General features: G+C 37.4%; 1 pseudogene; it reads right to left on the reverse strand.

The window, feature by feature from the left end:
* Window positions 1–5,745: 5,745 nt before the first annotated feature.
* LOC149209738 (serine/threonine-protein phosphatase PP-X isozyme 2 pseudogene) overlaps window positions 5,746–25,525 on the reverse strand; it is a 33,276-nt pseudogene continuing 13,496 nt past the window's right edge.

The raw sequence follows: 25,525 nt of genomic DNA on the forward strand, positions 1-25,525 counted from the left end.
TGAAATCCATAGAAACCTCCGTCCAAATTGATGTCGGAATGGGAAATGGTTGTAATGTGCCTGGTGTGTTGACGGTTTCCCCTTTGTGGCGTTGACAGACATCGCATTCTGCTACGAAAGTAAGGATTTCCTTTTTCATGCCTGTCCAAAAAAATGATCTTCTGGTGCGAGCATATGTCTTCTGAAAGCCCGAATGTCCTGCAATGGGAGATGAGTGCAATTCTGCCAAAATGCGACTTTTGAGGGTGGATGTTGGTGATATTACGACTTGGTCCTTGTAGCGAAGAATATCATCCTGCCACGAGTAGCACTTGGTGGAATTTGGATCTACCTGCAATTGAGAAATGAGTTGGGAGAGCCCGAGGTGTGAAAACCATTCCCTACGAGCCTCTTCAATCCATTCTGGAATGGGGAGGGAAATTGCTAGCAGAGTACTTTCCTCCTCAAATTGGCGAGATAATGCATCTGCTACACTATTGTCTTTCCCTTTCTTGTAAATGATCTCATAATCATATCCCAACATTTTGGCGAGCCATTTATTTTGTTGTGGGGAGGATAGGCGTTGCTCCAAAAAATATTTAAGACTGTGATGATCTGTGCGGATTTGGAAACGTCGCCCCAATAAGTAAGGTCGCCAGGTCTCGACTGCATGTAAGATGGCCATCATTTCCTTCTCGTAGGTAGATTGGCCCAGATTCCTCCCACTTAGTTGTTGGCTTGTGAAGGCCAACGGTCGCCCTTCCTGCATTAAGACCGCCCCAATACCTGTACCTGAAGCATCACATTCAATGACAAAAGATTTGGTGAAGTCAGGTAGTGCTAAGACTGGAGTGGAACACATGGCATTTTTTAGAGCTGTAAAGGCCTGTTGTGCTTCCTCATTCCAGAAGAATGAATTTTTCTTTAGGAGTTGGGTGAGGGGCTTCGCTATGCGACCATAGTTGCAGACAAATTTACGATAATAGCCTGTGAGACCCAAAAATCCTCTCAAGCTCTTCAAGGTCTTGGGTTGAGGCCATTCCTTCATTGCCTGGATATTTTTGGGGTCCACCTTGACACCATCACGCCCCACAATGTGGCCCAAATACTTTACTTCTGTCATGCTAAACGAACACTTGGACATCTTGACAAATAATTTATGCTTGCGGAGCAATTGCAAGAGTAGATCTACATGTTGAAGATGTGCGGCCCAAGTGCAACTATAGATGAGGATGTCATCGAAGAAGACAAGGACAAATTTCCTGAGATATGGTTTGAGAATGTGGTTCATAAGGCTCTGAAAAGTAGAGGGGGCATTACAAAGACCAAATGGCATGACCAGGAATTCATAATGGCCTTCATGAGTTCTGAAAGCAGTCTTGGGAATGTCGACTTCCTTCATGCGAATTTGGCGGTAGCCTGAGCGAAGATCCAGCTTAGTGAAGAATTGAGCCCGATTGAGTTCATCCAGCAAATCATCAACCACCGGGATGGGAAATTTATCTTTGACTGTCAACTTATTGAGGACCCTGAAGTTGGGACACATCCGCCACTCCCCATATTTCTTGAGCACCATGACCACTGGGGATGAATAAGGACTAATGCTGGGACGAATGACACCTGCTTCCAAAAGTTCCTTGATGATTTTTTCTATTTCATTCTTTTGGGTGAACGGATATCTGTATGGGCAAACATTTGGGGGTTGGGCCCCTGGAACCAAGGTGATGCTATGATCATGTTCCCCTCGCGAGGGTGGAAGCTCATGAGGCTTGTCAAAGACCGACAGATGGTTATTTAAAATCTGTTGCATCTCAGGATGAATTGGCAGAGGCTTGGTTTCGACTACCTAGATGGCATTAAATTGAGCTACAACTCCATGATTGCCCTTTTTTAACAATTTTTCCATCCTATGCGAGCTGATGATAGAGGGGGCTCCCGCCTGGAGTCCACGGAGGGTATGTGTGTAGTTGTTCTGCTTAAAACTCATATATAACTCCTAGAAATCCATTGTGATTGGCCCAAGAGTGCGGAGCCATTCAGCGCCGAGGACAATGTCGCAACCCCCCATGTGCATGGCAAACATGTGGGTTTTCAACTGATAATCCCCCATTTGAAGTTTGACATTTTCACAGCGGCCTTCACATTTCATTGTGCCTCCATCCGCAATTTGAACTTGGAAGTAGAAACTGCTCGTACAAAACAATGCACTGCTTCAGCGACTTTTTGATGGATGAAATTATGTGTACTTCCACTATCAATCAAGACTACTACTGGGCGATGTTTAATAAAACCTCTGATTTTGAGAGTTTGAGGGGAAGAAATCCCTGCCAAAGCATGCAACGAAATAACTGGTTCATCAGAGACATTGTCCTTTTGGTTGTCTTCTTCTAGTGGCTCATGTTCCTCAAGTGGTGGATCTTCCTCTGTTGAGCTGTAGTCAGTGGCATCAATTTAAAAAAATTTGGGCTCCTTGCATTTATGACCTGGGGAGTATTTTTCATCACAATAATAACATAGTCCTTGATTTCTTCTGTTGGACATTTCTGCAGGGGACACCTTTTGGACCTTAAATGTTTGAGTCGTGTTGTGAGCCTCTGGGGGTGACCTTTAGCGGAGAAATTTGGGCGACTGTATGAGGCTGCTAATGCACATTCCACGTTACGAGCTACCTTGCAAGCCTCCGTCCATGTGTGAGGGTGGTGTAGTAGGACTTGAGCTTTGATGGCTTCTTTAAGACCGCTGATAAAACATTCTGTGTAGAACACATCTGAGAGACCCAAAGTGCGGAAGGCTAAGGCTTCAAAAGCTGTAATATATTCATCCACTGTACCAGTCTGTCGGAGCTTAGTAAGACGGCCCAAAAAAGATGATTCGTGGTCAAAGCGGTCTTGAAGAGCTTTGGTGAATTTGGTCCAAGTCCTAAAAAGTCCAGTGCAACGTTGATGCCACTCCCACCATTGCCACCTTTCATTGTCCAAGTACATGCTCCCCAACATAAGTTGAGTCTCATCATCTAAGATGTGATTCAATTTGAAATACTGCTCCATTTGTGCTATCCATGTCGACGGGTGAGAACCGTCAAATTTATGCATATCCAACTTGGGAGGTTGCTAACTGGGTTGTTAGTGGGTGTGCCAGACGTGAGGAGAGTGGCTCGACTCACCGTTATTGTGTCCATTGCCATTATACTCCTCCTCGTGGGCTTGCTCCTTGCCCTTCGGGATTATTTTCTCGACCATGCTACATAGTCCGCTAAGCTGAATGTGGAGGGTTTGCACTAATTCTTCAAGTTTGTTCATCCTTTCATTGGCCATCGCTTGAGCTCTAGCCATACACCAACCTGATTTTTTGAAAATTGGGACTGCCTAAAAAATTTCCACTAAGAAGTGAATGGTACCACCGTGCTCAGCTCGTCGTCCTGATTCTGATGGGCTAGATCACCAATAAGCGCCTCGAAAGATCTCAAACCTTTTTTTTTTTTTTTTTTGAAAACTCCTAACGGAGTTTTACTCCTTCCTTATCAATACTGCAGTCGCCAAATCCTCAAAATGTCAATGCGGCCAAAAGTCCTGCGAAAATTATACCCCGGTATAGGAACCCTTCACAACGACTTTGATCTGGTGGATCTGAGAGATCTGAATGGCAGATCTGATAGCTCTGGGCAGCGGAACAGACTGCTTCTGCGGATCTGATGGATCTAATAGATCAGAATGGCTGATCTGTGAACTCGAGACTGCGGGACTGATGTCTGTTGCTGCTGCACCCCTTTGCACAAGCGGATCTGGAAGAGATGATGTGTGATCCCCCGATAGAAAAGGGAACTATGGTCTTGAGGAGTGTTAGGTGCTACAGATCGCAATATACATAAGGGTCTGGTAGTAGTACTCGGCCCAATGTTTCAGGGCTCTAACTAAGGAGGATCGACCGTACCCTTAGCCGTACAACCCGACTACCCTATCGTACGGGCGAGTAACCTCTCCGAGTGTTGTTCTCGGTGTATTGTAGCCGCAAGATGGCTGACGGTTTATCTATGGCGAGGTTTCAAGGGAGCCTAAGGGGCTTCCGATATACCCAGAGGGTACGTGGAAGACAGTCCGTGCGCGGTTCTGTCTAATGTGCTACTACTCGAAGGGGTACCCACAGGGGTTACAAGGGAGTCCAACAGACGTGACCACCTCTTGTATTTCCTGCGTGCATGCCTCCCCAAATCCGCAGGTTTATGCGCTCAACGACAGATCCCGTGGTTTAAAGACGTCGGAACACATCTCTAGCCAAAAAAAAATTTGCTAAGAAATGGAGATCCCACTGGCCTTGGAAAGTGCTCTGATACCACTTGTTATGCTCTTAACCTGCAAAATGATACCCCATATACAGAAAATGCGAAGAAAAGATACCTAGAACACAGAATAGTAATGATTTTATTATTCAGAGAGTAATGTTCACTTGCCTCTTCAAGGGGGCAACCTCCAATAGAGCAGATCTCGATTACAAAATAAGACACGATGCTCCTCGCAGGGAGTCTCTATCCTTTATATATGACTCATACATGCAATACCACGGACCAATACCGTGGGTTTTATTAATACCATCTATCTAATCCTACGGCCCATTTGCAACTAACTGTGGTTTCGTCATTAATTGCGGATTAACCACTTACAATTATTAATATAGGCTTTATTGACTCTTGACTATGACGTGATCCCATTACATAAATAAGGGGGTTAGGGTGGGACCCTAACATAAACTACATTGGTCAATAAACTGTCGAGTATCGTTGGATATGGGCATGAATGTTGTCGATTGTGGATTGTTTCTGCACCAAAGAGAGTTTCCTCTAGAATACCATCGACTGCTTTAAAAAATGGTCATGAAGCATATTATCCACTCTAGTAATATTTATTCCTATCTTTGCTCAAAGACTTTTAAAATAGTCTTCCAGTGTCCCAAATTATACCTCCGCTTTCAATTTTGGATAAAAGTATATTATTTATTAGCAATGAGATCAAATACTTGTAGCCCAAAAGGATTTTATTCAAAATTTAGCATAACAAATATTTATGTGAATAAATTCGCTTATTGACTCTAGAAAATGACGTTTCGAAAAATTACAAATATTCTCCATACAATCAAGTAAACACTAAATACAAACTCCAAAGGGAGTAACTAGAGATTGAATGCAACAATCTTTCTATTGCACCAAAACCTTCAACTTGTAGAAAGTGTGTTTGCAGTGCTGGTAGCATTTGTGCATTGTCAAGGAACATAAAGTCAAAGTATTATATAAAGATCAAAGTCTCAACAGATAACCAAAAACCTTTGTATTATTAAGGTATCACATACTAGAATAAGCTTGTGATTTTTTGTAAATCGATTTCAAACACCAAAATTCTAGTTGAAGTTGGTGATGAGATTTGCTTTTTTATTACTTGTATCTTCCTACACTATGGTCTATGAGTGACTAGTGAGACTCTTTGCAAATCGATTCCAAACACCAAAAGCCAAAATTAGTAATAGAAACCCTCTCAACAATCTATTCATTACTTGTTCATGACCATCTTAGTATAAAGAATACTAGGCATTTATGGGTAAGAGTGGAAATGTCCATAGTTCAATTTGTAAATAGCCATAGTGACCTCAGAAATTCGCCTGCCAGGTACTCATTATGATGCCAACTTGCAAGATATACAGTTCAATTTCAATGTTAGGGTACCAAAGCAGTTATATATGATTATAATAGTGAACTAGATGCAAAACAATTGTTTGAATCTAAAGAAAGTAATCTGGTGCTGGTTTTTTTAAGGAATGCCGCTGGATTCATGAGAGGCTACTTCAAAGACAGTAAAATTCTTATTAACTTTTTGATCTAACTCCAATATTGCAACAACATTGTCACATCTGTAACAATAATTTGGAGTTGACCAAACTGTCACTATCTGATTATTGAACATCCATTTATATCGCTCCCATGACCAACTGGTGAGTGCGCCAAGTGAAATCAATCTTATTGTTATGATTGAGTGGAGAGGCAACATTTCCTCCAAAGAGAAATCCACAGCGTCTTGGACTTAGACCCCAACGGTCAACACTGTCATCTAGATCTGACCAAATAAGGTCACCCATAGCACTATCATGAGGAACTTCTTGCTTTCTATCCATTGTTCTAATATGCTCTAAATTTGATATCGTAGGAGAAAGACCGCCATGCATACTAAATATACAGTTCTCAATAAGTGCAGATAAAATAAAGTAGTCAAATATATCTATGTTGTACTGCCATACATTTATTGATCCATACCTCGAAAGGCATTCATCATAGAATATGTTACCAGTATAATTTTTTGGCTCTCATCATTTCCTCTGATAAGTGTGATTTGATCAGGATATTGAACCTTCAACGCAAGAAGCTGTAAGAAAATATCCACAAAGTAAAAGCCTCTGTCAACGAATTCACCTAAAAATAAATAATTGGGTTTTCGATAATCCCCCCCCCCACTTTAAACAACTCTTTCATATCATAAAATTACCCATGGATATCTCCACAAATAGTCACGGGAGCATCAACTCTTTGGAAACAATCTTTCAATATGACAAAATATGCAATGACCTTTAGACGTTAACCTTTGTTATTCATTTACGCTAAATCAAATTTTCCATTTTATATCATTGAGATGGGTTGCCGCTTGATTATGAAACCAATCTGCCAATTAAAAGAGTATCCAGAATAGTCTAGAATAGAAAGGAGTTAATGTGAGTTGAAGAACACTGCTACAACCCTTTGTTTGAGATTATATTTTGCATAGTTGCCCCTTTAGTTCAAATCAACCCACCTTTTACTTAATATAATGAAGCCAAGTGTATAACTTTTAATATACAACTTTGCCTCTTGTCAGCATAACTTTTAATATACAACTTTGTCTCTTGTCAGCATATGATATTATTTATATCCATAATGGTGTTATACTAATTGGACGAATTAAATGCCGATAAAATAGCTAGCTTGTATTGATTTGGCAGAGCAATAATCGGATACTTCAAAAATGAGCACACTATTTAAAAGTGCACCTTCAAATCAAGTGGCTAATCCATATTCATTTATAGTCCATCTCTGATGGAAAGCGATCGATCTTATCTAATTTGTTAAGATAAACAACGGATGCAGGTAGCTTGAGTCCCTGCCAGGTCTGAAATATTAAAGGACAACATGCTAATAACAAGTGCTTAAAAAAAACAATAAGAAGTTTTTATGACGCTTTACAAGTTCCGAAGGCCTACCAAGGAACATCTTCCCTAAATAACATAAATGCACTATATTACAAGTATTGCAACTATACAATATTACCCGATATTGCAAGTTTTGCAATAATTATGTTAAAAATTGCTACCAATCAATGAAGAAAATTCAGACTATAAATTTCTTTCATTCTCTACCTATACTTCTAGTTCAACTATGCAATGGAATGTTGGGAATTTCCGATAATTCCAGAACAAATAAATAGAGAATAATGCTTTGTTTCTTAACACATAAAAACTAAAAATGTTTCGGGAAGACAAAGTTTCACGCACAAAAAAAAATTGTATTCATTAACAAAACTAATTGTTACAAAAGTCTTCCTCTAACACAGGGATTACAACAAGACTGCTTCAGAGGCAGTTCAAAACTTCGCTCTCTCTCACTATAAAAATTAACACTCTTGTGTGTAATTTTTTTTCACTTCTTACTTTGCACTGTTGTGCATTACATTGCATCTCAAAAAAAAAAACATAACATTACATTTTTACTTGTGTCGTAGAAACCGACTCCCGTGAATTAAAAACAATAAAAATAAAATCTCCACCTACATTCAATAACCATAAAAAATTTACATTAATTACTTTACATGGCAATATTTTTTTTTATTTTTTTTTAACCGTAGATTTTTCTCCACGTCCATCCAACGGTTATCGCAATTACCGGAGGTCCTCCCGATAACAAAAACATGTCGCCGCTACCATAACCGTCGATCCAGCTCACATTAATCAGACGGTTGTCGAAAATATCGCACGACCTCTTTTACTGAACTTTACGCGCCAGGGAAAGTGTTGTATTGGTGAACCGCTCAGGGTATGTGTCGGCCGATGAGTATATTCGCTACCCCATCACCCCACGAGAATTACCACCATTCCGTAAAAGCGGTGTGGGGAATCCCATGACGGTTTTTCGAAAAAAAGAAAAAACTACTACTACTATTTGCGGTCGTAGTTTAATGGCGGGTTCCGGCAAAGGACTAGCGTTGCAATTGAAAGTAATGTTTCAACACTCCCCTTTAATTTCAATTGCTGGGTTATCAGTCATACCCAGACATTTCCTTAAAAATTCAAAACTTTTCTGCCCCAATGTTTTGGTCAGAATATCTGCAACCTGCTCCTGAATTCTGCAGTGTTCTAAAACAATTTCTCCATTGTTTATCAATTCCCTAATGTAATGAAACTTTGTGTCAATATGTTTCATTCATTTATGAAACACAACATTCTTGGATAATGCAATAGCTGAGCTATTGTCACAAAAAATCACAGTTTTTGTTTGCTCTTGGCATAAACTCCTTAACGTCCTTCTCATCCAAATTGTTTGACACGCTACTGTTGTAGCTGCCACATATTCTGCCTCTGCTGTAGACAATGCTACAATAGGTTATTTTTTAGAAGCCCATTAAATGGCTCTTGAACCCATGTGAAAAACATAACCAGATGTGCTTTTTCGATCATCTACACTTCCAGCCCAATCACTATCAGTGTATCCAATTAAATCTGAACATTCTGAAGCAATATATAAAATGCCAAACCTTTTAGTACCTTTAACATACCTCATAATCCTTTTTGTTGCCTGCCAATGTGCTTCTTTTGGTCTCTCCATGAATTTGGAAATCAAACTAACAACATGCATTATATCCGGCCTACTTGCAGTCAAATACATGAGGCTGCCAACTATGCTCTTGTACAAGCTAGGATCAAAATCCTTGTTGTTGTCCTCTTTGCTGAGTTTTAATCCCACCACTGTGGGAGTGATTGCTGCTTTGCTCTCCTGCATATTAAATCTTTCCAACACTTCATTAACATATTTCGCTTGTGAGATAAAAATCCCATTTCCATTTTGTTCTACTTCTATTCCTAAGAAGTATCTCAGAAAACCCATGTCAGTCATTTCAAATTCTTCTTTCATCACTGTTTTGAAATTTTCAATAAGGTAATCATCATTACTTGTGAAAATAACATCATCAACATATAACGCAACAATTAGTATTTTACATCCTTTTCTTTGATGTAGAGGGTGGGTTCTCCCTCACACTTTTCAAATCCATTTTCCAGTAGATAGGAATCTATCCTATTGTACCATGCTCTTGGTGCTTGCTTCAGCCCATAAAGAGCTTTCTTCAATCTGCACAATTTGTGCTCTTGGCCTTTCTTTTCATAGCCTAGAGGTTGTTCAATGTAAACCACTTCTATTAACACTCCATTTAGGAATGCTAACTTCACATCCATTTGGTAAACTTTTCCACTTGTTTTGTGCTACTATGGACAACACTGCTCTCATGGTTTCCATTTTAGCAACCGGTGCGAAAGTTTCCTCATAGTCTCTCCCATGTTGCTGCTTATATCCTTTGACAACAAGTCTTGCCTTGTGTCCTTCTATTTTGCCTTCAGCATTACTCTTGGTCTTGTAGACCCATTTAACTCCAATGACTTCTTTTCCTTTTGGTAGTTCAACTAAATCACGTGTCTTGTTTATTTCTATGGCATTGATCTCCTCATCCATAGCTTCTATCCATTTCCTATCCTTAATTGCTTCTTCGAAATGAACAAGGTCATCAGCATGACAATATAAAGCAAACAAAGAGTTCATACCTTCATTTGTTGTTTCTTGTTCATAAATGTCACTTAAATTTCTGAACTTCTTACCTCTTTCATTTGGTGTACAAGTGCTTGAAGAAGCACTTGAATTTCCTCCTTGTGGTGTGCTTAGAGAAGCACTTTCATTTCTCCTCAAGGGTGTCTTTCGCTGCCCTTGTGTTGGTGCTGATGTTTGGGGATGTATTTCAGCCATCTCTTCATCATCTTCATCATGAGACAGAGTTTTTAACATTCACTATTTTCTCTATGCTTCCATCCCAAGCTTCTTCCTCAATGAACTGAACATCTCTACTCAGAATAAGCTTCTTGGTGGATGGGTTATACAACCTATAAGCTTTGGATTCCTCACTGTATCTAATGAAAATACATTTCTCCCCTTTGCTGTCCAACTTCTTCCTTAGTTGATCTGAAATGTGGGCATAAGCCACACATCCAAAAGCTTTCATGTGGGTGACTCCTTGCTTTGTTCCACTCCATGCTTCTTCCGGCACTCTGTTCATGACTGCTTTTGTAGGGCATCTATTCAAAATGTACGTTGCACAGTGTATATCTTCAACCCAATAACCATTTGGCAAATGCTTTGCATTTAACATACTCCTCGCCATATCCATGATTGTCCTATTCTTCCTTTCGACAACTCCATTTTGTTTCACAGTGTACCTAGTGGTAAACTGCTTATGAATTCCATTTTCTCTACAAAAACGTAGAAATTCTTTGGAGATATACTCACCTCCTCTATCAGTTCTTAGAACTTTGATATGCAGCCCACTTTGGTTTTTTCCAAGTGCTTTGAAATTGCAAAATCTTTCAAACACTTCACTTTTGTTCTTCAGGAAATAAACCCAAGTTTTTCTAGTAAAATCATTAATAAATGTTAGCATATAGTGGCTGCTTGCAAGTGATGGAGTTTGCATTGGTCCACATAAATCTGAGTGGACAATCTCTAAGGGTGCTTTTGCCCTTATGCTTTTCCCATATGGAAAACTTTCTCTGTGTTGTTTCCCCAAGATACAACCTTCACAAAGGCTGTTTGGTTTCTCTATCAATGGTAATCCTCTTACCATTCCTTTTCTATTCAACAAGTTAAGACCTCCAAAGTTGAGATGTCCAAATATCAAGTGCCACAACCAATTTTCATCTTTTGGTTCGCTTTGCAAAGCCTCTTGTGTCACCACTGCTATTTCTTCTCCATTTTTTAAATTTGCTTTCATTCTGAGAGGGAACATCCTGTTCCTTGTCTTCTTCACTTCAGCAATACATTGTTTACTGGGTGGTTTATCCATGATGGTGCATACATCATCCACAAAGAAAACATTGTACCCCTTTTGAATAAGTTATCCAATACTTATGAGGTTACATTTCATTCCAGGAACATAATAAACATATGCTATGGTTTTATTTTCACCTTTCCTTGTTAAGACATTTATTTCTCCTTTTCCAATAACAAAAAATTTACTATCAGTCCCTAATGTAACTTTGTGACTTCACACTCTGATCTAACATAGAAAACATGCCTATGTTTCCTCTCATATGGTTATTGCAACCGGAGTCTAGAAACCATACATCTTCACTCTTTGCTTCAGCCATATTATAGGCTAAAAACAAATTATTTTGGCTGATATTTTCTCTAGTGAAATTGCACTAGTTCTATTACTCATATCATGTTGCTTCTTCCTACATTCATTTGCATAATGCCCATGTTTTTTACAATAGTGGCATTGGACATTGGATTTATCATACCTTTGTCCTTGAGCATGATGTTGTCCACTTTATTGGCTGCTGCCTTGGCCTTGATTCTGATTTGGATTGCTGCCTCTTCCTTGAGCATTTGCTGGACTGTTTCTTCCACCTCTGTTTTGGCTTCTGCCTCTTCCTCTCTTATTTCTTCTGCCTTGACCTCTTCCTCTTCCAAAGAACATCTGGGTCTTAAAGGCATGCTCTAGAGATGAGTTTTCATTTCTACTCAATCTCTTCTCATGTGTCATTAGTGATGCATGTAGTTCATCAACTGAGAAGTTTGTGAGATTCTTTGTCTCTTCTATGGTGGTGACAATCACATCGAACCTTGAGGGTAGGCTCCTTAATAGTTTCTCCACAATCCTCCTTTCTTCAAGAATCTCTCTATGAGACCTTATCTGTGTGACCATTCCAATCACATGTGTGAAGAATGAGTCAATATTATCTGACTTCTTCATGCAGAGAGTCTCAAAATCTCTCCTCAGCAACTGTAGTTTTGTTGTCTTCACTTTCTCCATGCCTTGATAGGCTATCTTGAGAGTTTTCCATGCTTCTTTTGATCTCTTGGCTGCTGATATCCTTGGAAACACACTCTCATGCACTGCTTGATACAAAAAGTAGAGGGCTTTAGAATCCTTCTTCTTATTTCTCTTCAACAGTTCTTTCTCTGCCTGAGTTAAATCATTAAACTCGTCTTCATCTGTTGGTTCTTCAAAACCATCCTCAAAAAATTCCCATAAGTCTTGGGAAGCAAGCAAAGCTCTCATAGTTATTGCCCAATAGTCATAGCTTTTCCCATTAAATTGTGGGAGCTGAGTATTACAGATACCCATGCTAGTGCTGGCTCCAGTCATTCTTGCACTCTTAACTATGCTTCAAAATATTTGACTATGTATTTAAAATAACTGACTGTCCTCAACAGTAACACAAAAAAATAACTTGAGAAATACCTTGGATTCTTTCTTGACTGAGTCTTCACTCTGTTGGAGAAGCTGCTGCAACAAAAAATCCTTCCTTTAGCTTCTTTGACACCTTCAAAGAGCCTGGACACGCTCTGATACCATGTTGAGAATTTCTGATAATTCCAGAACAAAGAAACAGAGAATAATGTTTTGTTTCTTAACACAGAAAAACTAAAAATGTTTTGGGAAGACAGAGTTTCACACACACAAAAAAACTTGTATTCATTAACAAAACTAACTGTTACAAAAGTCTTCCTCTAATAGAGGGATTACAACAAGACTGCTTCAGAGGCAGTTCAAAACTTCACTCTGTCTCTCACTATAAAAATTAACACTGCTGTGTGTAATTTTTTTTCACTTCTTACTTTGCACTGTTGTGCATTACATTGCATCTATAAAAAAAAAACATAACATTACATTTTTACTTGTGTCGTAGAAACCGACTCCCGTGAATTAAAAAAATAAAAAAAAAATCTCCACCTACATTCAACAACCGTAATAAATTTACATTAATTACTTCACGTGGCGATATTTATTTATTTTTAACCATAGATTTTGCTCCACGTCCATCCAACAGTTATCAAAATTACCGGAGGTCCTCCCGATAACAAAAACATGTCGCCGCTACCATAACCGTCGATCTGGCCCACATTAATCAGACGGTTGTCGGCAATATTGCACGGCTCTTTTACTGAAGTTTACGCGCCGAGGAAAGGGTTGTATTGGCGAACCGCTCAGGGTACGTGTCGGCCGATGAGTTTGTTTGCTGCCCCCGCAAGAATTACCACCGTTCCGTAAAAGCGGTGCAGGGAATCCCATGACGGTTTTCCGAAGAAAAAAAAAACAAAACAAAACAAAAAAAAAACAAACAAAACAAAACAAAAAAACAAAACAAAACAAAAAAAAAAACAAAAAAAAACAAAACAAAACAAAAAAACAAAACAAAACAAAAACAAACAAACAAAACAAAACAAAACAAAAAAAACAAAACAAAAAAACAAAAACAAAAACAAAAACAAAAATAAACAAACAAACAAACAAACTATTTGCGGTCGCTATTTAATGGCAGATTCTGGCAAAGGACTGGCGCTGCAATTGAAAGTAATATTTCAACATGGAAGATAAAATAATGCACTCCTGAATGATTGCTACAACCTTCTTTGGGAAATATATCCTTGACGGAAGTGAAAAAAATGACAACCTTGTGTGTTTAATATACGCTTATACACTAATGGATTAAACACCTATACGCTAATGGAGCAAGATTGCTAAAGGCCTCTTGAACATAAAAATCATTTCCCAAAGTTTATAAAAACACAACTCTATGTAGTTGCAGATTTAAACACCTATACGCTAATGGAGCAAGATTTTTGAAGTCCTCTTGAACATGAAAATCATTTCCCAGAGTTTATGAAAACACAACTCTATGTAGTTGTTTGCAAGGGATGACGAACTTGGTGATATATACTTACACTCAGATATTTATCTCTCGATGGATATAGAAGCAACCCAAAGATCCAACGGTAAAGTGGTCAATGATTATGAATACTACCCTGTGCATTAATGGATAGATAACACGTGCATTAATGGATAGATAACACATGATATATTAGAAGCAACTCAAAGATCCAATGGTAAAGTGGTCAACGATTGTGTAGGCCACATATGGACGGAGAGACGGTAATTCCGGTAACTGAATGGAAATGTTGGTGCAAAAAACAAAAATATGTCGTGCAGAAAAGATGAATCATTTATCGTTTGACTAGGACCAAACAGTTCTGCTGTGAAATTTTTAAATGAATTTTTGGGCCTGTCTTTCCAGTGATCATTAAGGTAGTGGAATGATTTGTACGGTACATTTAGGCATGCAACAATTGCTTCATAGATTTTGCAATTTATATTCATTTACTATATCTGAGCATGCTGGGTGAATGAGCCTATTAACCTTTATTATTAGCAGGACCGGCTGAGCCGCAAGCCAATGGGTTTTCTTTAATGGAGTGTATACACAAAATATATATATTCCCATTATCGCGATCAGCCAATATGAACAGACAACTTACTCCTGCATTTGCCTGAACACATGTCGAGCACTTTGTCTTCCAACGAAAAAACAAAGAATTTGTTTATCTCTGAAAAAGGGAGATCTAAATGCATGAGTGATCAGTTATTCCACTTTCATGGTATGCGGCAACCAAACGTCTATATTCTTCTAGAATGCAATAACATGAATAGCATGCTTGATACATTATTACTGAACTGGGTTTTTTCTTTGCATAGCAAAAATATTGTTTATAGGCTCTTGTATTACATGAATAACATGCCTCATACATTATTCCTGAACTAGGTTTTTTCTTTGGAAAAAAAAAATATTGTTTACAGGCCCTCATCCCTGAAAATCATTCGAAAGGATAAACGATGAAATTCTCGAGTAATTTACTTTTCTTAATTTGTGATAACAGTGAAATAGACTTGCCAATGTATTTGGTGGTGAAATCCATCTCTATGTCGATACTCACCTCTCCACGCTCTTCGGTTTTTAATGCCTTTGACCAAATTCAAGCTCTCCATTAATAAAGTATTTTTCTTATACTCCCTATAGAACTACTTTACCTAGGTCTGTTTATTCTCAATATTATTATTTAGTGAGATTAATCGGGCATATTAAAATTGTAGTTCTTTCTACTTATACATAAGTGGTTTTGCAAGGAGCATTGCCATGGCGAGGTAGTAGGTGCCATTCATTCTTTGAAAAATGGCATTTCACTCATTTTGTTTTATCAGTTTATCCAAAATGACTACATAACCATGGCTTTGGAAAGAAAACCAATAGTTGGCATTGCTAATTAAAAGCTTTAAAACCCAACGATTATATATTGGGTGTACTACAATTGGCAGGAAATCAACTTGGAAAAAAATAATAATAATAAAGAGCATGACTGTAAACAGGAAATCAACTTAGAAAATAATAATAATAATATAAAGCATGACTGTAAATTTTCTAGACCTTCATTGAATAATTGAATATTTTTGCCTTTAGGTCCACACAGTATAAAAAGATAATATGCAAAAATACAGAAACAGTTGCCATGCTGACAAAACGTTTCATAGAAATACTATATTTTCATCCACTGCTTCTAGACCTTCATTGAATACTTTTGCCACTAGGCCCATATGTACAGTCTAAAAAGATGATATCCAGAGATTCCATAAACAGTTGGAATAAGAAATTCCAAAAATAATTGTCGTATTGACAAATGTTTTCATAGAAGATACGTTGTTTTTATAACTTCATCGAATACTTTTGCTTTTGGACCCATACAGTCTAAAAAGAAACATGATATGCAAAAATTCCAGAAAAAGTTCCCATAGTGAGACAGACAAGGCGCCGACAAGCCCCTCTCCAATTTGGTGAGGAAACTTTTCATAGAAGATACAATTTTCATCCACTAAAATTCATTTTGACTCCTTTATTCGAGGCATGTAGGCTTTCCAGTTGTAGCAGCTGCAACTCATTGCCACTCTCCCCAGTGCAACTTCTCTAATATCTGCGTATGTAGAAATGCCTTCCTATCCCTCAAAACTTCTAAAACCAACCCAACAACTTGGCCTTCCCATCTGCAAATAACAAGAGAAAATACATGGAAAATAAGTTGAATGAAGTTTATTTGAGAAATATTGTCCACACTTCAACCTACTCTATTGTTGTAAGGCATGGTGTTATTCTAAGTTGTTCCCTGGGCATTGTGGTCATACAAGGACCAACCATTCACGATTCGGGCCTAATGAATGAATCCATCGTATGGAACCTGACCTCAAAGTCCTAATGTTAGTAGGCATAAGCATAGGATCAAACAATCAGAGGCCAATCATTCAGCTACACGGGTAGCGCAGAAACTTTGATAAATTAATGGAGTACCATAGCTAGTGTTGAGGGGCTTTCATGAAAGTTTCCTACCCATATCTGCACAGATGATGAAGTACAGACGTGGACTTATGTATTCATTTTGCACGTTTTTTCTCAGGTAATTAGTTATCATTTTATATATTTTTAGTATTTATGTTACATAACCCTATGTAGTATCCTTTTTCTATTTATTCAATTAAAGTATACTATGCCGCACAAATAATAATTGAAATTAGAAATTAGAAATATTAATAAGAAATAAAGAAAGGGCTAATTCGGTAGGCATGCAGTAGTGCATAGTGCATGCCGCCCACGTCTCTCAACTCTTTTCTTTTTCTTTTCTTTTACCAAGAAGGAATGCCACTGTAAGGATTGTTGAATGTGATTGGTTATTACTAAAATGCCACTAATCTAGCTATTTAGGGAGAGACAACCGGATTTTCAAAAGAGGAAAATAAAGCAATAATCACAGAGAGTATCGCTCCTCGGAAGCACTGCAACATATTCGTTCGCAAATTTTTGTCCCTGACATATACACCAAATAAGTAAGTGTTTTTTCTTTTTCCTCAAATTTAATTTCGATAAAGTTCAAGCCAATCTAGATGAAAGGGGTTGTTAACAAATGAATTTTCCAGAGGGTAGTGCAACAAGGAGAACTTTAGTGTAACTCTATCATCGTCAGCAGCCTGACCATTAAAATCGTATTGTATCATGTCTCAAAACTATAATATGCTATAAAATTCTTGCATGGATAGGTTTGAGACCCTACATTGATAGGTTTCAAACGTGATACAGATTTCTCGTTGCCCTATTCCCAATTCACCATGTTTACATTTTGCTTGCAGTAAAATTGAAATTGCATCCCATAACTATGTTTTCCTTCTTAATATACTCCTTATAATGAAGCAACCTTCCCTAGAATTTGACATTCGATGGGCATAATGCATCATATGATTTGTTCATTACATCAAAGTTCACAAACCATACAACAATAAATGGTATACAATAATCTATGTCCAGTTTTGTGCTCTGCTCTAATTTTTTGCATGCCTTAGAAGCCACCTTGTTTCTAAAAATTAACGAACATAAAAATAAATAAATTTGTATCGTTGAGGCTAGAGAACATGCCTCTCGATTACATTGCTTGTACCATCCCCGCAGTAAATAGAATGTGACAATGGTCATCAACTGTTTGACTTCTTTGTGGATGAGATATATGTATGCTATTTATTATTTAGTAATTTTGCAGCAAGTGCAATAGTTTCGAGATAACAACTTCCCCTTAGAAGCTGATTTAAGGTCTTACCTAGTCAGTTAAAAGATTTGGTTGCAGGTAACTATGGGTGCAGTAAACATCACGTTCAAGTTAATTAACAATACCAACTACAAGTCAAGTGATAAATATTGCAAGCCAAGTGAGAAAGACCGGCATGCAAGAAGGGAAACCAGACTTGAAAACGAGAAAGCTACATAGAATGCAAGCCATGTGAGAAAGACTGGCATGCAAGAAGGGAAACTAGACCTGAAAACTAGAAAGCCACACAGAATGTAGGAAATAAGCAAGATTTAATAAGTTTAGAGTTAACTTCATGAAATTGACTGAGAAACTTGAGGCCAATCGTTGCACCTCTCCTTTGGTGGCTCTCAAAGCCAAGTTCAAGCAACAATGTCTATTTCTCCTTTGCTAGTTCTCAAAGCCAAAGTTCGAGCAACAATGTCTTTAGAGGCAAAGATCAGCTCATTGCTCTCAAAAACAAAGTTCAAACAACAATGTCATTAGAGGCGAAGATCAGCTCACTGCTTTCAAAGCCAAAGTTTGAGCAATAATGTCTTCAGAGGCGAAGATCAGTGCACTGCTCTCTGGGGTATGCATCGCCTAAGAAAGCTATCATTTACAATACTGGAGCTTACATCTAAAGATCAGCTCAAGGCTCTCTCAGGTATACACCGGCTAAGGAAGGCGTCATTTACAATACTGGAGCTTACAATACTAATGTTGCATGCATGCAGAAGGACATGTGGAAAGGTCCTTGGAAGGACATTGGTTGTAGTAACTTTGGACGTATGCACTGCTATAAACCTTTGGATATAGAAAAAAGTTTTTCACGAGAAAACTTTGGATAAGAGACTTTCCCACAACTGGACTTTGGTTAAAATAAAATTAGGCCAACCTTCCTACGTTGGGGTATGTGAAGTTTACAATAAGAGGTAGAATGTTTTCCCTTCAAATACTTTGGTTAAAATTTTGATGAATTAAATTTCCAACTTAACACTTTAGTTTAAATTGATAGAAACCAAAAAAAATTAGGTCAACGAATGAATTAATTAGTGGTCAACGATCGAACGATCACTATAGTCCTGCTCTGCTGAAAGCAGGGACTAATAATACTATTACAATTATGTTTTTGTGTATGCATCCCTGACAAGTGATCTTTTTCTTTCCACAGGGTCAAGATGCAATGGATAAAGGTTGTAGCTTTAGTCTTTGGTTGTTGCATCAAAGCTTTTCCATTAATTCTAGGGTTTCCTAGCTTCGTGATGAGCTGGTCTTGGTAGAGTTATTTTCGGTGTTATACCTTATATACATATGTTCTTTGGAATATCAATATCACATATTCATAATACAATGTGATTTGTTGGGGTGTATATACACCCATGTCGACGTTATATTTTGATGGGTACTACCCTTGGTGACAGTGGATTAGTGAGCACGGTGCTTCATTTCTAAGATGTAAAAATTTACTTACGGACAGGGCCTCGAACCCCCCAATATATATATTTTTAAATGAAGAGAACCTCTCTACTCATGAAGTCCAAAAGTACAAAATTTCTTATAAAAGGTCCATTTGTTTCATATAAAACTTATTCTTCCTTAAGTAAAGTTGCATACGACAACATTAAGTATGACCTAGTAGAGGATATGAAAAAAGAAAACATTTATTTATTTGATTTATCCAAGTTAACTCAACAAAAGAATAAACTTCTTAATGCTTTAGAGGTCAATATACCTAGAAATCAACCTACTACTATAGGAAACATTCAGAATGTCTTATCAAAGAAAATATCTAATATAAATGTAGCTTTGCTTGGAGACAAGGTCATCTGTCATTCTCCACATTTCCTTTTAACTTTTGAAATCTGTAATCAAAACGTACCTAATTGTATGGTAGATTTCAGGATTTCTTCTAATGTCATGCCATACTTAATGGGCAAGAAATTAAATTTAGTTCCCATAAAATCTGCTAGACAAATTGTGTAACTCGATAGATCTAATGTTAGGGTTTTTGGTGAAGTTAAACATGTATCGATTAGGCCTTCTAATACAAAATTTTTTTAGATTATTGATATCATTGTTGTTGGTATTCCATAATCATACAATTTGTTTTTGAGTTGAGATTGGTTCGAAAAGATAAATGGGCGATTTTCAATATATTGGTCACACTTATGGTTACCTCTAAATGGTAAACCTAATAGAATCAAAATTGAAAGAAAAAAAAAACATAAAATATATTGTGATTGATTTACAAAATCAAAATGAACCCATTATATTTACTAAAGCATAACTCAACAATTATTCTTTTGAAACATATCTTGGCAAATATGCATCTAAATAATCTCTTGTAGAAGAATTAGAAACAAAAAAACATATTTTCTTACAATAAGAGTTTTTGATTCAATGCAAGTTGCTTCTTCTTCTTCTTTTATTGATGTATACTTGGATGTTATAGTATGTGATTCAAAGTCAGATGAAGGCATCAATGTCGGTTGTGTATTTTGGACCCTCAAGGTAACAAATTTCTTTTATCTTGTAGACTTGACCTTTAATGCACTAATAATGTTGTTGAATATGAAGTTTTGTTACAAGGTATTTGAAAATCTATAGAAATGAAAGTTAAAAAACTTAAATAAGTAGGTGATTCTAAAATCACAGTTAGACAAGTTAATAAAACCATTCATCATATTTCTAATCACCTAAAGAAGTATAGTTAGGAGGTTTGGAATTTATATCGAAATTTCAACAGCTTTGAGTCAAATTTTGTACGTTGTTCACAAATTTTAGATTTTGATCTCTTAGCTAATGTAGCCTCTAGACTTCTTGCCATGGAAAATTTTTCTCAGGATAAATTTTATGTTAAAATCCTTTTCAGCTCATCAATTCCAGATAACATCTCCAAATGGAGAGTGTTTGACGATGATGTCCAAATAAGGATTTTCTCACTATAGAGGATACCTTTAAATGTTTTACAATAGATGACAATTAACATAATTCCCAGTTGAATTAAGATTTTCTAGATTAAACTACAACAAAAAACCAAATACCTAAATCAATAGTTCATCTACAAAAAAAAAATTATCACTTTCAACATAGATTCAAAGGAGGTACTAACTGCAACAAATAGTTCTATTGTATATGTTTCTCGAAGGCAGTTCCTAGCTGTGAAACTGCGCAGAGAAACCAACTCAACCAAATTTAGGTTCAAGCTGGCCCTTGAACCAAAGGGGGCTCCCTCAAGTGTTACGAGGCTTTAACGTTGTTCATTGTCACTAAATAACAACCTATGAATCACAATTTCCAAATCTAGGGTTTGTTGTATAGGTGGTTGTTGACGAGTCACAAATCCCTACTTAACAAATAAGGCCTTCTCTTATTGAGGCCTAATCAAAGTGCCAATGTTCAGACATGACATAAAAAACATAGCTAAAAAGGTTTTGATAGAGGAATATAGGAGAAATTAGAGAATTAGATATCCTCCCTGACTATTCAATTATCTAATAGGATCCAAAACATATAAAAGAACCTCTATAGTGAAGATAAATACAGTCAAGTATAACATAGAAGCAACAATCTAATGATTTCTAGGTGACCAATTAAATAGATTGTTCAATATTTTACTCAGTATAGAAAATAACATTGCATTAGGGACATTAGGGAGGTTGATACTCATATTGGCCCTTCCTTGTGTCCTATACTACCTCAAATATATGCATAAAATATTATGTAATCACACGTGGCATTCACAGTACACATTTTTTGTCAATGAACCGAAGCCAAGAACCCTTGAATTAAAACATTGTAATACCCTGGTTTAGAAAAATATGAGGGTGTTTTTGGGCTCAATATCCAACCCTTTTACAATTAAAATGAAAGTATATATAGATAATTACACTCCTAAATCTGTTTCAAGCTTTTGGGAATAAAAACCTTAACAATGCACTAAAAATATTATCTAATTTGTTACAAACTTTTTGGAAATAAAATCAATTAAAGACTAAAAATAAAACTAAATGTTGAAAATGGAACCAAATTCATTTGAAATAGGAACGTTCTTCCACTTATCCTTCGACTTACAGTGATTTTTTGCATGAGAATATGGGATTAACACTTTTTCACTCATATCCTACCTTGACAACCTATTGCACATGTTAACTAACTACTACCTCATCCACCAGATTTCATGTTCTTGAACTGATCCTCGAATCCTGAATAGACCTTCTAACTATTTAAAATTCTTCCTGGATATGCTAAATTGATCCTTGAATGCTAATATTTTGTTAAAGAATATGGTATTTCATGTTGTGCCTTGGAATACTATGTTATTGCCAGATATTTCTTGAATCAGTAATACTCCCTAAGGACATTCACAAAATCCCTAAAAATTTGGATTTAATCCCCAATTGCTAATAATAAATATATGATTTATTTTCCACCCTTCATTTAATGTGCACACTTGTAAATATATGCAACTTCTTTTGCTAGATATTCTACAAGTCTTTAATTATACTTTTATGGAGACATTCCTTTATATCTCCTACAAGAATTTCCAATTGAAGTTGTTTCCTGTAGAAAACTTGAGTATTTTTTCACATAGCCATATAAATCATATCATATAATCTGTAAAACATGATATGGTTTGATCTAAAACCTTATGTCATTTAGACCAAGGAGGGAACAACCCTCATTTTCCAAGTTTTTGATTCTAACACTGCTTCAAAAACTATCTTTCATGCAATTTTTAGTATCATTTTGATAGGTGATGATATCTTCATTACACAAATTTATTTGTAAATTCCAGTCTCTAATCTTTATAATTTGGATTTGAAAATAAAAAACCTAGCTTTGTATTCTTGTTAATTCTCTCAAAAAAATGGGCACTCCTTTCTGAGTACTTCTCATTATTATTCACTTCTAAAGATACATCCGCTTTAATGCCATAGAGCTCCCATTTGAATACCCAACACACTTGTAAACATGGTCATTATTGTCATTATCAAGATGAATTGAAGTATTCAATATTTTTCATTGAATGTTTCATCATCGAATTCAAGTGAATGTCATTTCAATTCAACAATTATCAAGAATCATGCATCAATGGTAAATTGTTCCTTGAGACTTGAGCATGCTCTTCTTTCAAGATTTTGAACCCATCCATGTGCATCCTAGAAAATTGGCATGATCCCATGTATTAAAGTCATATCTTCATTATGAATTCCAATTGGTCACATATGACCTTGATATGCCATCTTTCCTACCACGAAAGGTGTTCCACCTTAGAGGAAAAATATGATTTCTAGTCATTAGATATATCTGATAAACCAACCCAATCCATTAACACGTAAGTTACACATATATATCCTTTGATAGATATGCAACCTGCTTATCTGAAAAACCAACCATTTTTTTTCCTTTCTAAACAATATTTAGCCTCCATCTATAGCCATAACAACTGCAATGTTTATGTTGTTATTCTCTTTTCTGTATCAATTTTCTAATCTAGCATTCTGATTGTATTTGATAGTCATTAAAATGAAATTTTCCTGAAATCCAAGAACACAACACCACAAAAAAAGTTAACTCTCCACATATGTTGTCTTCTTATTATTTAGAATATTTCATAGATTTCTTGTCTTCCACCCTTATGCATTCCCAGATTTCACTTTGACATTGAGTATCCAAAACATTTTCGAATTCTTTCACTTTGACCTTGACTATGAAGGGTTTTGAAAGTCATCTTTGGTTAGTGTTGATGATACTGGACCAGCCAACATCAGGGGATCTCCCCGGTATGAAGTCCCAACTAGAGTTCACACCATTTGGTGTAGGAGTCCCATCTGGTACGATGGCCCAGTTGCCATTATCTTAAATATATGCCTTAGTTCTTGCTTATCAGCATGTGAGAGTGGTCTGCTTTGTCTTCGAACAACGAGGTTCGTGTGCCTGGTGAGTGCTAGTGTTACTTTTGTCAAGGTTCTTTCACAACAGAGAGAGAGGGTGGGAGTGTGTCTCCATTCAAAAGGGAGGAAGCCCCATCTCTATTAGAGACACACAAAACAACATGCCATGCACAACTTTCGAAAGAGCAATCCATGCGAATGCGGCAGTCACAACACACAAAGGAAGATAGAACGTACAACATCGAGCAGGGCAGTCCGCACAAGTGCGACAGTTGTTATAACAAGTTTACGTGAAAGGTTTTGTCTGATGTTTGGGGAGGTAACCAACACGGGCAAGACATAGTTAACAACTTATACAACACATTTTCGTAAATATATGCATTACAACAGTTGAATGAGTTCAATTGTTTAACACAAGTTAAAGAAACATGTATTACAAGTGTTAAAGATTAATTCTTAGAAACAATTACAACACGTGTGAAAATGTTCTAGCCTGTGACCAGGCTTCTGAATTAAGCAAAATTTCCAAGACACATCGGTACACCGTCCATCACTAACCTTGTGGGTGGGGCGTTGGAGCCACTACTCACTCCACAAAGAAAATATTACAGACTCTCAAGGCTATGTGGGAAGAGCCAAGGTGAAAAAAAGTCTTTTACATGTACAAATGAGGGGATATTTATAGCCAAGGGTGAAACTGGCCCTTGTGAATGTTCGACTTCCCTCATGACTATTTGACTTTCACGACTTTTCATATTACATGACTCTTCAGATTACAAGTGGGTCCCTTTGACTTCCATGTTACATTACATTGATTGACAACAATATGGCCCACAGTAATGATGTGGCTGACATGACTCATAACACGACTCATCATGACAATGCTGGCATGTTCACATTGTTGCTGGTGTGCAAGTCGAGTTGCAGTGTTGTTGAGTGATGGATGTCCTCTTGGTGTATCACAACTTCAACTCCGCATGGAAATGTGTGCGAAGTCCTTGATGGTCGTTGGGTTCGCTTAATGTTGCATGTGTGCATTGCTCTTCACTTGTACTTTTACATGCTTGACATGTCTTTCTATTCGCGAAAATATCTCCTCACATGTTCGTTTATCCATCAGTCTCCAAACATATCCTTGCATAGTCATCTATTTGCAAACACATCTCCTTGCATCAATCATATGTTCATCAGTTCGTGAACACATCCTTTTGCATGTACTCTCCTTGTTCATCCCATATGTCGTCACATCATGTTTATTTATGTACCTGTACCTGTAGTCACTCATGACGAGACAACATCAAATCCTTAAACCTCCTAGTCTACCATGATGCATGGTCATTTGCTTTCAGATGCAGGTGACGGGAAAAGAGGACAAGGCTACGAAATTGCGTGAGGCAATTTTCAAGTTGGGATGCGAGCTCTGAGCACTGCTGGTGAAAATTGCGCAGAGGTCACTGGGGGACTGATATGGGCAATCCACATCAACAGGGTCCGTCTACGGGATCTGACTCGACTGGAGGGAAGGTCTGCGTAATTTCTGGAGGGAAGTAGTTCGGGCAGTAGAGGGTCTTGGCAGTAAAAACTGCACAATTCTTGGAGAGAGCTGACTGCGGGCTTCAGGAAGCTTGGTAGCAAAAACTGCACAATTCCTGGAGGGAGCTAGTGGCGGGCTGCGGGATGGCTTGGCATAAAAAATTACGCAATTCCTGGAGGGAGCTGGCAGTGGACTCCGGGGTTGCTGGAGACAAAAACTGCGCAATTGATCATACATTGACCTGTTGAACACCTCTACATAATTTCTGAGTTGAGCGGGATGTTGGGATGCTGAGGGGCTTGCTCATGAATTTTGCGCAATTATCTAGGTGAGCAATCGATCCACTGT

This window comes from Pinus tabuliformis, chromosome 1_2, assembly GCF_031772625.1.
Source record: "Pinus tabuliformis cultivar Carrire ecotype Pingquan chromosome 1_2, CPIR1, whole genome shotgun sequence".
NCBI classification, from domain to species: domain Eukaryota; kingdom Viridiplantae; phylum Streptophyta; class Pinopsida; order Pinales; family Pinaceae; genus Pinus; species Pinus tabuliformis.